This window comes from Armigeres subalbatus, chromosome 2 (assembly GCF_024139115.2).
Source record: "Armigeres subalbatus isolate Guangzhou_Male chromosome 2, GZ_Asu_2, whole genome shotgun sequence".
Taxonomy (NCBI): domain Eukaryota; kingdom Metazoa; phylum Arthropoda; class Insecta; order Diptera; family Culicidae; genus Armigeres; species Armigeres subalbatus.
In genome coordinates, this window is record NC_085140.1 from 348,227,224 (window position 1) to 348,242,999 (window position 15,776).

Below are 15,776 nucleotides of genomic sequence, written 5' to 3' on the forward strand. Positions count from 1 at the left end.
TTTGAAGATGATGAAGTAAGTCGAGCTATGCCTGGTCAAAAAAGATTATGTATCAGTAAAAAAAGATGGAAAGCGTCAAGCAATCCAAAAACGATTAATGATGACGACTTTGAAAGAAGCGTACACACGCTTCAAGGAAATTCACGATAATATTAAAATAGGTTTTTCCTCATTTGCAAGCCTTCGGCCAAGGCAATGTAAGCTTCTTTCCAATTCAGGAACACATAATGTGTTTGTGTGCACAACCCATGAGAATATTAATCTTATTTTACATAGTTTGAAAAGAATCAATTTAACAAAGGATATTAAAATGTTAACTGGTAGTCTTTTGTGTGAAAATACAACATCAAATTGCTATCTACGATCTTGTTCGGATTGTCCAGATTCTTCATCATTGGAAAATACTTTATTCGCTGAGTTTGAAGAAAAATATATTGATCAGTTATCATTTGAGCAATGGGTGACCACGGATAGGTGTGACATAGAAACTATTGTAAAACCTGTAGATGAGTTTGTGTCATATTTTGCTTGAAATTAGAAAGTTTAATCCTCACGATTTCATTAAAACAGAACAACCCAGCTTTTTAAAAATACGAAAAATACATTACAAAATGGTGAATTTTTAGTCATTTGTGATTTTTCTGAAAATTACAGCTTTGTATTGCAAGATGAAGTGCAGTCCCATCACTGGAACGTACAACAAGCTACAATTCATCCATTCGTTATTTATTTTAATGGAAGTACGCAAATTGAACACTTAAGTTTTATTATAATTTACGAAGATTTAAGACACGATTCAGTATCCGTAAACTTGTTCATTGAAAAAATGATTAACTTTTTACGCGTTGATAAGCATAAAGAAGTCAAAAAGATATATTTCATGTCTGATGGAGCAGCGTCGCAGTACAAAAATCGTAAGAATTTTTCGAGCCTATGTCAATTTAAATCAATGTACGGAATTGATGCAGAATGGCATTTTTTTGCTACATCACATGGCAAAGGTCCTTGCTATTGGAGGAACAATAAAGCGCATGGCCACAAGAGCAAGTTTAGCCAAAGAACGTGAGCATCCAATTAAAACTGCGAAAGAACTTTTTGATTGGGCAAATCGTAGAAAAGAAAAAGATTTAACCAAATTATCATTTTGTTTTACTACTACTGAAGAGTACGAAATAAAGGCTTCAGAGCTCAGCGAGCAATTTAATAACGCGAAAACGATCCAAGGAACCCAAAATTTCACTGTTTCATTCCATTGTCGGAAAATAAAATTAAAGCAAAACTATACTCAAACTGTGCTGATAATAATTCAAAAGTGTTCGATATTTTAAAAATTTGAATAAAAATAAATAAAAAATAAGTATTAATAAACTGTTTTCATGATATCATAACCCATACCAAAATTCAAACCCAAAACTCTTAGAGTTTCTATAACAACATTGTGTAACTGCCACATTTAATTTAATACTTAGGATAATATTAATTCATTTTTATTTATTTATACATATAATATTTATACATATAATATACATAATATCGATGAATACATAAATATGGAATATCATACAAACAACTTGTTTAACTCACGCAAGGCCCTTAACAATAAAATCAGCATCAAACTGCGATTCTTGAAAAAAAAATACACGGAAATTTTTTTGTTTTACTATATGTGAAAATTGTGAAATGTTTGAAATGTCATAACTTTTTGTTTATTAGTTTACCATCACCAAATTTTTATGGTAGATAGCTAATATAATGGACCGTTTTCCCTAAAAAATAGGGTTCGAAAAAGATAGGGTTTTGAGATATTTGAGTTTTGTGACAAAAATGATATTTTAAAGGCAAACAATTTTTTTACTGTGCACATTTTCTTAAGAATCACCATTTAGTTGTCTAACTTTGCTGAAAAAATCATAACAATCGAACATTCCGTTTTTGCTGTGCAGCTTTTTAAATATTTTTGAACCATTTTCACATACACCCTTTTGAAAAGTTAGTCGTGACTCAATATGAAGATTTGATATCGAAAAATGACGATTTAGATGAAATTGAAAAACTGTGCAAGTTTCAACTCAATAGAAAATCATGAATTAAAAATTTTCTTAAATTTTGATGCTGTTGCTTGGAATCGCTCATCTACCAAAAATGTAGGCATTTTTTTTCGGTAGAAATAAACATAGCACATCATGTTATAATCATAATATGACGATCATGAAATTTCATTTCCTCCATCTTTGACAGAGAATTTATAACAAAATTATTGCAAGTTTTGTTATTTGTAACATATATTGATATAATTGCGATAAAATTGTGTTATGACTAACTAGTCAGGATATACATATTAGATTGTCGAAGCTAATTCAATTACTTTTCTAACTTACTTGTTAAATGGTATCTAATGTAAAAATAAACCTTATTTTATGTAATTACAACTGTCATGTAAATTTATAGGTATTTATACTTATTTAAATTTAAATTTAATATGCTTCATTCAACACGGTCATGTAACTTTGAAATTATTTGGATTCAGAATTATAGCGCCTTCGTTTATTTGCATGCTCCAAATATTGTGCCTTGCAACAAAATGACAACTTAATAATTAATTTTGAGCGTCTTAGGGGAAAATGTTACAGGGTTTGAAAAAAAAAATCTTCTTTTTACTTCCACTATTTTCTTTTTACGTATCTTCACAAATACGTATAATACGTAGTCGATAAACAACACACTGAAGATGTCCACAAGTAGTGGACGAAATATGTATTTGTGAAGATACGTAAAAACAAAATAGTGGAAGTAAGAGGAAGATAAATTTTTTCAAACCCTGTAAAAATGACAACTTTCGTGACCATTTTTAAATAGCAAGTGCAATCAAAGCATTCATCGCCAGAATCCATCACGTAGCGGCCGAATTTTCTAAAATATCAAAGTAGCTTTTTTAAGGAGGAGGTAAAAATATATTCATGCAATGGCGGGCTTTAAATTAATAACTGAGCAAATGCTAATAGAATACTAAGTTGAAACGCCGGACAAGTTCCAGTTGGTATGTAGAGCCATTGAAGAAGAAGAAGCAGACGATCGATATTATATTCTTGATGAATAAAAATCGCATTTCAAACCGATGTTGCAGAAGAAAAGAGATAGTAAAAATCACATTGTTTGTTTGAGACAGTCTAGCAAAATGTCGTGACCATCACGAGATGATCCGGAAGGAAAATAAAAAACACCACGTTTTTAAACGATGACAATCTCTGCAAGCGCACCATGACATGTTGAAGCTGACGCGTGAGTACCTGAGGCAAGCGTGACGCCAAGATTGACAACCACGAGCCGAAAACCATAAAGAGCATCAGGTTGGACAGCTGTCAAAAGTGCAGGTGAGCACCGTTATTGATTGATTTTGTTGTCGTTTGATTGGACTGACGTCGTTTTTAATTGATAAATAAATAGTTAAATTAAGGGTTCATTCACAAGTTACATAACGCTAAAATGGACCATTTTCAGTTTTCAAGTTTTCCAAATTCAATCTAGACTATCTTTTGAAAAGGGCCAAACTTTGTTTTGCTGAATTTTTCAAATGGATATAATCGAAAAACAACGCATCCTACAAAAAAGTGTTGTATGGGTGACTATCGCAAAATCAGTCAAACTTTCTAATAAAGATATTGGAAACAATTCAAATTGAGCCCTACACTGAAAAAAATCAGTTTTAAAAATTAAAACTCGATTTGCGAAAAAACGCCCTTTTTGATTTGAATGAAATTGTGTCTCACGATAGGTGATTATGTTCCCTACCAACCGTCCATACATCGCAAGCTGGGCACTTTGAAGGAAAAAAAGTTTTTCTAACAAAAACTTGTTTCTTGTTTCTTCTTGGAATTATTTTCAGTGTATTTTTATCCGTTGCGATTAGTTACGACTAGAGGCCTGAATAAGAGAAACGCGGATAGAAAATATGTCTCTGCTTACACTGCATTCAATCTTCTTCATCAAAGAACAAGGAAGGAAGGAAGAAATGGTTTATGCAGATAAAATCTCACAATCCGCTATTTTAAGGTCACTTCTGATAGAATCCAAGTTGTGCTCGCGTTTTCAGGGCACACCACTCGCTCTGAAGCAATGCACAACTGTCATTTTTGTAGATTTAGTTTGGCTGCGTCGCAGCATGCGTGAAAAAAATAAAATGACAGTTATGTGTTGTTTCCGTATCGAGTGGTGTGCCCCGAAAACGCGAGCACTTTGAAACTTGGATTCCGTCAGAGTGATCTTAATGTCCACATCACATAACAATAGAATCCAATAAACAATGGAATTTCATTTCATAATCTATAAATGACTTGCATATATTATTGCAAACTAATGTAAAATACATTCAATTTTGTTTATTTAAAAATGGCATAAAATCGAATTTGGCCGTTATCAGTATTTGAGCCAACATTTTGGCTGCTTGACAGGTCTCCTGCTCGATTGGCTGCTGTTTTTTGACGGTTCGATTGGCGGCACATACCTATCCGCGTTTCTCTTATTCAGGCCTCTAGTTACGACCTGAATATTGTACTCTGCTTGACTGTACAGGAATATTTTAATATATGTATGTGTTTCGTCCAGGGTGGGACGATCCTACGTTGTGTTTCTTTTTCCAGGATCCAGACGAATAAGGTACAACTGCTGATGATTTCACTGTTGATTGATTACCTCCGAGAGGCAGCGCGCCAGCTCGGAGGTTACGATAACGAATACTGTACGATACATGAAGTGTAGAATCGCCTTTTATAGGCGACTCTTAGTACGGCAAAACAATTATTATTATGTATTACAATTATTTGGGACGTGTGCACAAACATTCAAATTTAAATTCTAATTGTACTTAAAGCGTGCCAACAGCTACGCATAGAACGCGAGCGAGCTTTGATACCCATTTTAATGGGTAGTGGCACTTTTAAAGAAAATTGGTGATTTTTCACGGTGGGAATAATATCAACAATAACATAGTACCCATTAATGGGTAAAGTCATCTAACCGTGTATCACTCATGCTGGTGATCACAGACGAAAGAAGTGAAGACATGATGAGTGACCCAGAGCTAGTTGCTAGAATGTCACTTTCACACCAAGAATGTGAGTTCCACATTTGAGCATCATAATTGAGTGCTTGACACATGACCTGGATTTTGTTATTTTCAGGCTTTGCGTGACTTGAACAATGACACTTTGCAGCGCTGGTTTGAGATGTCGAGATGAGAAATGTAGAGTACAGTTTGCTTTGATTGAAAAAAGTTATTGTTCTAAACGACGTTAGGCATAAGGAAGTTAGGCATAAGTACGCTAAGCATAATGGACGTTTGGCATAATTCTGCCTTCTTTATGGCATGGGCTGTTCTTTGGGTCATTTCATAGCAAACGTCCTTTATGCCTAACGTACTTATACCTAAAGTCTCTATGTCTAACGTACTTATGCCTAACGGGGTATACCCGTTCTAAACCGTTCAAAAATCACGTACTGATTACCTATTACATTACTAGGTATCGAAGGTCATTCATAGCATGCGAAAACGGAACCAATAAGGTGAACGTATGCTTTTCAAAGAACGCATCCCATGAGTTAAAAGAGCTACACATTATTAATTTTCAGTGAAAATCGGCGGATTTTTCTCAATCTTTGCGCTACCTACATCTCGATAATGAAAATATATTATTGAATCGTAATGATAATAATTACTCAGGAATGTGCCACAAATGATGATATGAGTCGCCTCACGTAAAATGGTTGGTTTTTAGGTGATCCTCTACCATTTATCTGCGTACGTAGCCATGAGAACCACACACCTCATGTTTCTCTTTGTAATTTGTTTGTGGATGGAGGCGTGTGGTACTTTGTAGGATGATGAAGTGGAACCCATTCTGTTTATTCGACGATCCTCACCGCACATAGGGGTAGGGGAAGAGGCCCCAAAACGCCCCCCCGATGCAAAACGCCTTTTGTGGTTTCCCTCATATTTACCGTCATTAATATGTCCGTAACAAAACTAGATCTAAAGTTAGGGGAAGGGGGGGCAATATGCCCTAGCTAAGCAAACACTGCTCTATTGTCTTATTTGTAACGCTATTCATGGGTATTTTTACATTATGCATCAGTTGAACAAGATAGCTAGTTGATGCCATTCAAAAATTGTCAAAAATCTCAATCATATTGATAATATTCAAAAAAGTGGTGTTTTTCTGTTGCCGGAAAACTCATGAGGCAAAACGCCTTTTTTAGCTGGCAGCTTTAGGGAACAAAGTACCACGCGTCGGCGAAACAGCATTCTAGTATGGATGGCCCGTGGAGACGCAAAAAGTACTTTGTAGAGTTATTGCCACTAGGGCGTTTTGCCTCGCCAAAATGTTAGATGTTTATTCAAAATGTGGAAAATTTTGGTTTTTCCGACCTTCCCATGCACTTTTTGAAACTTTCTTCGCCTATCCTACATAATTTTAGATCTAGTTTTGTTACGGGCATCTTAATGACGGTAAATATGAGGGAAACCACAAAAGGCGTTTTGCATCGGGGGGGGGGGGGGGGTTTTGGGGCCTCTTCCCCTGTGTAGGGTAGGCGAAGAAAGTGTCAAAATAGTGCATGGGAAGGTCGGAAAAACCGAAAATTTCCACATTTTGAAGAAACATCTAACATTTTGGCGAGGCAAAACGCCCTAGTGGCAATAACCTACAAAGTACTTGCGTCTCCACGGACTATCCATACTAGAATGCTGATTCGCCGACGCGTGGTACTTTGTTCTCGGGAGCCGCCAGCTGAAAGGCGTTTTGCCTCATGAGTTTTCCGGCAACAAAATATCACCACTTTTTGAAATGTGAATATTATCAATATGATTGAGATTTTTGACAATTTTTGAATGGCATCAACTAGCTATCTTGTTTAACTGATGCATAATGTAAAAATACCCATGAATAGCGTTACAAATAAGACAATAGAGCAGTGTTTGCTTAGCTAGGGCATATTGCCCCCCTTCCCCTACGCAGTGTGAAAGAGTGACCAAAACTATATGCTTATCATTTCTAGAAAATCTGCATCAAATGGATTTAGACTGCATATAATACGCAAGAACTCTAGGATCTTGTATGGACATGCTGGGTTGATTTCGATTGGATATCAGGCGTAGTTTGTAGACCGATTGATTTGTACTCCATAACAATTTGGAGAACCTAAAACATCTGCATTAAACCAATACAATACACAAGAGCTTCAGTGGTTTGTATGGACATGCTGTGTTGATTTCCGTTATGAAGTACTCCAGCCGATCTTGCAAACAAAATGACGTTCTTTGAAACATATTAAACCAGCAAACTAAGAAACCAGATGATATCCACCTCATCTCAGGCAACCGTGAAAGAATTGTGAAACTTGATTAGAAGATGCGCGGGAACCTGCTGTTTGAAATAATGATTCTATAAATTTCTTTGTCGCAGTATCGGCATGTTAACCAAGAACATGTACTTCCCAACAAGGAATTAGGTTCAGGTTTCCCTTAATACAAGTTCCATACAAATGCTTGTATTCTTGTTCAATTATTTAATAAACCGGATGTAATGAAAATTGCATAAAAAGTTGAGCCACAAGATGAATCATCGCACAAATGTACCAAGCGTCTCCATATGCTTTTATGCTTTATGCTGCTGAATATATAGTTTTTTAAATCTCTACCTATCGTAAAACACTCATGGGGACATTCAGATATCTTAATAACTAAGATTATCGTTATTACTTAGTATTTAAACTTATATGAAAATGGAATAGGACATCGTCAGTCGAATTTGAACAAGTTTTCCCCTATGTGGCGTATGCGTTTGGGCAATATTGCAAGCAACATCGAATGCAAGATTAGATGCAATGTTATGCTAGCAATTTATAGATGGTGTTCCAATACACGTACAAACGCATATACAGCAACGACTACTAGTTGTTAATCTACAGAAACTAAAATCATGTTTATCTAGAGAACTCCTTTTTGAATCCAAAAGAGAATGAAACAGTCTCTCACTTATTATCTCTGTATACATATCCCGAGCAGCACACATGTTGTAAATCAGTTAAAGATACTCATATATGACTAAATTTGGTCGCATATAAGTTATTGCAACCAAATCAACGTGATTTGTGTTGCTTGGGATCCCACGGTATGCTACATATCGATACAATGGGAAACTTTTTTTGCAAGCTGTCATGATAAAGAACTGATCCGGGAGACAATACCTCATGATAAACTTCTTTTAAAAAGCTCCAAACGTGGGGAACACTGGTTCTGATAATGCATTTCAACTTGTTTTACACAGCCCTGCGGTCCTCAGCACAAAATGAGCGAGAACAAAGCGAGAATCATCACTTCCTTATGGAGGCTGCTTATCCGATTCTGTTTTTTCGCACTTGTATACAAGTTTGATAAATTTGTTATCATGGCTTGTTATGATTCGGAACAGTTTTTGCCTTCTTCTTTATCGTGTTGTTCGTTCTCTATTGAGAGCGATTTCGCAAACCTTAGCGCGGTAGCATAATTTGATGCAAATGCCTAGTAATATGAAAAAAGATTAAAATAAATTTTATTCCACTGTTCTGTGAAAATTAAAGTGAGTAAAATATCAGAATACTAATATTATTTACTGCCAATTTTTCCCAAATTTCATATTTTCAGTTGATGTCTCGTTGAGAGCAATTCAGCAATTTCTCCATACTTGAAAAAAATGATTTTACACTGAAATTGCTTAGTTGGAAGGAGCATCTCTTTGAAAACATAAATATCTTGCCGATATTGATGTCCTATACGTAACATACGCAAGTGAATTCAACGTCGTTTAGTAGCAGGTACTTACCAAACTTTGTGACCAAACAATCTCAGATTTTTTTCAATCAAACAAAAAACGTCAGTAACTAGTCGATTTGAGGGGTCGAGAACTACAAATGCATGAGCATCGCAAATACAAAAACTTTTTCTGATTTTGTTGTCCAGTTTAATTATTTGCTAAATTTTACGAAATTTTGTGCCTTGTTTGTTTAGTTCGACTATATAAATTTGTCATCGGATAATATTTTACGGATAATGTTTTGTTATATCAAATGGAGCAGATAAATACGAAATGCAAAACACCCGCTTTATTTCTTACTAACCTTTAACCTCCGAAAATGCGTGTGGTGTGTTCTTAAAAACAACACTCTTCTTTGGAAGTGAAACGTAATTTATGTGAACTTTGACTATCAAATTCGCGATTCCTATGTTAGACTTCACTTTATTAAAATAAGAATAAGTCACGACTGCCAGAGGATGCGTCAAATGTTTTTTTATGGAGAGTACTAGCTTTATGTACCCGGCCTTGCTCGGAGTTGCCAGTTTAATTCGCAGTTTTTTTCACCATCGGAATTGGAATAGGTCAAAAGGATAATTGTGTTTTCTTGTATTGATATTTCATCATTTGATTGGGAAAAGAAGGTAGATTTACATTTGAAAACATTGATCAGATTTTGAAAATGGGATCAAACCTAAAATCGCTTTATCTCCGGGCAAACGTCTATTTCTAAAGAAGGAAAACATACACCGATGCCTTATTCCGGAAAAACGTCTATTTTTAAAAGAAATGATCACATTTACTGTCCAGATGAAACACTTTGAATCACGTTTCTCTGGAGCGAAACCATGATTTCGATATGAAAGAAGTTGAACGATCGATCCTCGTCATCTTCATGCCTCTTAAGAAAAAGAATGTTTGTTCCAAATCTAGTTGAAATTGGCAAGGTAAAATTTACCAGAAGGCGCTGGAACATACTGGATCGTATACCTTTTGCTTTATTTGATTAATCTTTGAATCATTATCATATAAATGGTATCTTGGTACCTTTAAAATTTGGAATAAAGAGTTACTCATGGATTATGCGGATCACTATGCAAATTTTGATCATTCATAATCATCAATCCATTAATCATATCGATCGTTAATCATTAACCATGCTACATAGTGTGTAACAACATTTAATCATTGATCGGTAATCGCACCGCAATCCAACGGTTTTTTCATCTATTATTCATAATCGTTAATTATTGTCAAAGATGAATTTAATCATTAATCATTATCAGTCATCATTTCAAAAAATTATAATTCATTAATCATAATCTTTCGAATTGGGCAGAGGATTTGAATGACGAATTAATCATTTAATCTGCTTAGAATTGGTCCTGGGGTCAAATAGGAGTTACAATTGAATTGCCCACGTTTCTAAAGACAACCGCTTTCCCTTTACCCTTCCTCTTTTCTCAACGGCTATCACCCCTTTGTTATCTTCTCCTAGGGATAGAAAATGTGTAGCAACTAAATTTGGTTGAAATCGCACAGTGTCTGGGGAAGGCACTAAACGCTGCATTTCTGAACAAATACCTCCCTTCAGACCCCTACCTCTTTATCCAAAATTCTCCTCCCGGCACGATCGGCTCCTCTGTAGTGAATATGTGTGTACAAAATTTACTGAAATCCGGTCCTGGGGTTGGGAGTTACACTGAGTTGCTTCGTTTTCCAAAGACACCTCCCCAGTATACCCTCCCTTTTTTCCAATGACCATCCCATCCCTTTGTTGAGAGACGATCAGAAAAGGAATGTGTGTACCAAATCGGTCCTGGTTGAAATCAGTACAGGGGTTACATGAATTGCTGTTTCTGAACAAAACCCCTCCTCACACCCTCCCCTTTCTATACAGACTATCCCACCCTTTGATTAATTTCTCGTAGGATAGAGATATGTCTGTACCAACCTATTGAAATCGGTCCTGGGAGTTAGAAAGTTACACAGAATTGTTCTGCTTTCTGAACAAACCCTCCCACCACCCTCCCCTTTTCTACGCATGACCATCCCACCCCTTTGTTAACTTCCTCTGAGGGATAGAGAACAATTGTACCAAATTTGGTTGACAAAATTTATCCTAAGTTAGAAAAGTTACACAGAATTGTTCGTTTTCTGACAATGTCCTCCCCACTAATTCTCCTCCCCTTTTTCTACATGACTATCCCACCCCTTTGTTAACTTCCTCTGAGGATAGAGAATGTCTGTACCAAATTTGGTTGAAATCAGTCATGGTTCAGAAAGTTACACAGAATTGTTCGTTTCTGAACATACACTCTTACCACCCTATAGATTGTGTCCACCTTTATACATATAGATAGAGAATATCAGAAATTTGGTTGAAACTCGGCCTAAGTGGTTCAGAAGTAGTTAGCCGAACAACCGCTACATTTTGATTTTATATATATAGATAGATTGAAAACTCAATCTTCCCAAAGCTAATTTTTAGCACATGGTTTGGAACCTGAAACCAAAGGTTTTATGTTCTGTCATAGGGTCATGGGGTAGAACAAAAAAGTTAAGATAGACAAAATTTTGTCAAATTTCAAATCAGTATAAACAGACATTTTATAGGTCACATAAATGGGACGGACTGTCAATGTTCCTAATATCTGACAAGGATGGTAAAAAGTGTTCAATAAATAATGAAAAAAAATGATCTGGCAGCATTCAAACCTTATAGGTGAGTTATCCAGATCCTGGAAGTTTGGTCAAGCTGAATACATACTGTTTGACAATTTATTAAAAAGTAATTATTTGAGCCATAGAATTGATTTCTATCTCTAGAACAAGATGTTGATATTTTATCTCGTTTCAAGTCTTGCTGTGTGTTTTGTCTTTGTATTCTAAGTAGCAATTATGCATGATTTTTAATACTACGCTAGATCTTAGGAGCGACCATGCGTCCCCATTAATATCACTTGAAGAATTTTCATACAAACAATTTTCAATACAAACCCTCAATGAAATAAAGGATCTTCTTGAACAAAAAAAACTTCTACTTTTAAAAGGTCAGAATCCCACCGCTGCTCTTCATTCAAATGTCAGAACAACAATTTTCGTTTGCCATTCAACAACCGAGTTGTCGTCCGAAGCGGCTCAGTTTCCACTTGTTTTCTGCCTGCATGCTGGTGTGATGCAGCCACCCGCCGTGCAAAGGCATTCACTGTTCACTTCTCTCTGACTTCGAAGAAATCCAGAAACCGCAACGTGCACCTTTAGGGTGACAATGAAACCAAAACATAAAAAAAATTCTGTAGAACAAATTTATTTCTTGTGATTGCAAAAATTCCAAGCTTAATTTTAATTAGTTTCTAGTAATAATTTATCTTGTGAGGGGAAACTACTTATATTACAATCCTAGAACTTTACGGAACATTGGCTAGTAATGTTCTACGTTTAAAGGAAGACCTTCCGCACGGTTCAATATCAAATTGATTGTCACTCACATTCTATTGTCACCCTAATGCGCACGTATCCAGCAAATGCAACAGACTGCTCTGGCAAAACCTAAATGCTAACCGCGCTACGAAGCACAACTCCGGGAAGAGGAAAAAAGTGAGAGGTTCGGTTCGAATCCCCCGGGCTAGGAAGTAGAATGCGTTCACTTCTTTACCTTTCGATTCGTTCCAAGATTCCGCTACTCGGTATTAATCCACTTTCATACTCTGGGACATCAATTGATTTTCACCTTTCACGTTGTCTTACGCTCAAGAAGTGCCACCAGAAAACTGCATTCACTGCAACTGCAACTTCATAACAATCACCGTTCGTTGTAGATAATAGCCGAAACAAATTGGAAAACAAATTGTGGTGATGATAAAAAAAATAAAAATATTCAAAGACACTACCGCACTACGGCACAACCCCGTTCGGCCATGCACCACACGAGTTTGACGACGCAGAGACGTGCCTTTACGAAAACAGCCAGCTTCTCGCTCTTCTGCGATGGTGTTTCCTGAATCACCTGGCTTGGCATTTAGATTACGGTGCCGGTAGTGGTGAATGGATGTCTTCCAGGTATGGATGTATTACACGAGTTCGCTCCGATCGTATTGCAGAGTTTATGGAATCGCCGATGGTGTTGAAGGCGCAAGTGTTGGTCATGAGACGATTCATTCAAGCGGTTCTTTGACAGGGCGAATGAATGGGAGTGAATATGTTGCGAGGGATAAGATGCGACAGTTTATGTGAACGGGGGGTTTAATGCTTCCATGGCAGTGGGGTGGATTATACTATGGGCAGAGTGGCTAGCGATTCAAATTGACAGTTTGATAAGTTGGTAGGATATACAAAATATTAAAACATATTTTTTATCCGGTTACCGCTGGCTAATATTTACACTTAAACTAATATAGTATTTACATGCAAAAGTATGTTTTGCCACTCTTAATATTTTGGGACCTTTGGGGACCTTTCCCAGTGTTCAACTCACCATTTCGTAGAAGTGCTATTATAGATCAGGGTCAACAATGTCGACGAAGGTCAAGCTGTGGAATCACTAATGCTAAATGAGCTGAAAAGTAGTGCATCTGCTGGGAAGGATGACATCCTGTTCGTGTTTTTCAAACTTGGAAGTGAGCAATAGAATGAGTTGATACACCATTTCAGGCCCATGGGGTCATATATGAACTCAACAGAAAAATGATGTATAAAATCGCACGATGGATACAAGTGAATAGTGTCTTCAACAAAATTCTTTAAATTAACTTCCATATCAGGGAAAAATATCAGGCATGGGCGATCAAGGCCTTGCGACAACCTAGAACGTGATGAACACGGCGAAGTTAGGAAAAAGAAAATATTAGGTATATTGGCAGTGAAATAAGAATTCAAAATAAGATAATTTTTTTCCAAACGTATCCGTGATATAAAATAAACTATTTTCAATCTTCCTTGGATGTCATAGGCCATCCAAACTATTCTTGAGTTCAGGATTTGAAATCTATAGCTGCAAAAAGCTCCTTTTCGTTACTTAGATTTTATTTGAGTATTTATCCGTGTTCATAACATTTTATAGAAAGTGAAAAGATACCGCCAGGTAGTTCTGGAATATTCTGGGTTATCTAAACTATTCTTGAGCTCGGGACTCGAGATCTACAGCTGCAAGAAAACATTTTTTTTGTGCTTCAGCGCCATTCAATTATTTCCATTATATCTCCTGGGATCCTGGGATATCAACGGATATCATATGATTGTTTTAGAATATTCTTGGTAACCCAAACTGTCCTTGAGTTTAGGACTTGATATCTACATCTTCAAGAATTTCTTTTTCAGTACCCTGTAGAGGAAATTGTGATATCTAATAATTACACATTACACTTTTTCTTGGTGGACCTACTCGTTCGAAAGACTAATTAGCAGCTTCAATCTTAATTTCACTTTTCACAATTGTTATAACTAACACTTAATCTTAATTTCACTAATCGCACTTATTCCTTTGGACCCACTCGTCTGAAATCTAAACTTTAATCAACCCGAACGATGTACTACACGGATGCAACTCAGCAGCTAAAATCCACTGAATACTTATCCAAGCTTGGAGCGACGATAGAAACTAGTGTCGTGTCTGTAGATCGCAATTTTTGAACTCAATGCAGCTTGGATGACCAGGATCAGTACTGCAAAAGGTCGTGATCGTCATAAGACAGAGAGCAAATCACCTTTTTAAATTTCATGCAACAAAATAAAATAATCGTGGGTTCTTTGATCAATTTCGCATGAAAGGCAATCATGAAAGGATATTGTGCTTTATTATAAATTAAAATTTCTAATCTATTTCAATAGATATATGCGAAGAATAATGACTAGTCGATATATTAATCATATTCCTTTAATTCACCGAGTTGCCCTGTCACGGGACAAATTTTTTTTTTTAGATTTTTGTTCCAGGCCATTCTTCCTTCGCGTTTCTATAGATATTGAAAGAGGCAGATATGTTAACATCGCTTGACATCTCTTATTGAAAATGAGAAACTCCAGTACTGCCCAGGATATCCCAAAATCATCTGACCATGTCTCATGATCTTCAGGAATATGTTATGGACATGGTTGAGTACATATACAAGCTTGGAGCGACGAAAGAAGCTAGTGCCGTGCCTGTAGATCGCAAGTTCTGAACTCAATGACGGTTCGGATGACTCAGGATATCCCAAAATCTTGTGGTCATGTCTCATGATCTTCAAGAATATGTTATGGATATGGTTGAATACACACACATTCAAGCTTGAAATGACGAAAAAAGCTAGCATGCAAACTGTAGATAGGAAGGACATTTTGGATTACCCAGAATATCCAAAAACCATCTAATCACATGTCATGATCTTCAGGAATATGTTATCGATATGATTGAATACAAAAATGAATGAATGGTTGAATACATATCCAAGCTTAGAGCTCAAGGACAGTTTGGATGACCCAGAATATCCCAAAATCATCTGACCATGTTTCATGGTATTCAGGAATTTGTTATGGGTATGGTTGAATACATATCCAAGCTTAAAGTGATGAAAATTCTAGTGTCGTGGCTGTAGATCGCATATTATGAACGCAAGGACGGTTTGGATGATCTCAAAAAAAAAAAAAAAAAAATTCCAACTTGTTTTGTCTGCTCCATTCAGCTCGGTCCATTGCTGCACGACGTTGGTGTTGAGCCAATACTTGATGGGGATGTGTTTGAAGTGGAGAAATCATTCGACCGAATGCCATTTTGCTAATGGCTACTGTACCGAAAGTTGCTTGGCTGATTATGCTTTTTGACCAGTACACATCTGATTGGAGACATTTGGCCGAAATGGACATACGAGTGAAAATGTCAATGGGTCGAACTGGTTATTTTGCTGAACAGGCCATTTGGCCGAAAATGCTGTTTGGCTGGAATGGTAGTTTGGCAGAAAGGGCCATTTTGCC

General features: G+C 36.4%; 1 protein-coding gene across 2 annotated transcripts in view; it reads right to left on the minus strand.

Moving 5' to 3' along the window:
* Positions 1-12,880, minus strand: part of LOC134212904 (nuclear hormone receptor HR78) — a 56,917-nt gene extending 44,037 nt beyond the window's left edge. Inside the window, exon 1 of one of the 2 annotated variants that reach the window (XM_062691227.1) lies at positions 12,484-12,880. The gene's annotated coding sequence lies outside the window, so the exon portion shown is untranslated. The remainder of the gene's footprint in view (positions 1-12,483) is intronic. The other variant, XM_062691229.1, reaches the window with a different exon arrangement.
* Between the last annotated feature and the right edge of the window lie 2,896 nt (positions 12,881-15,776).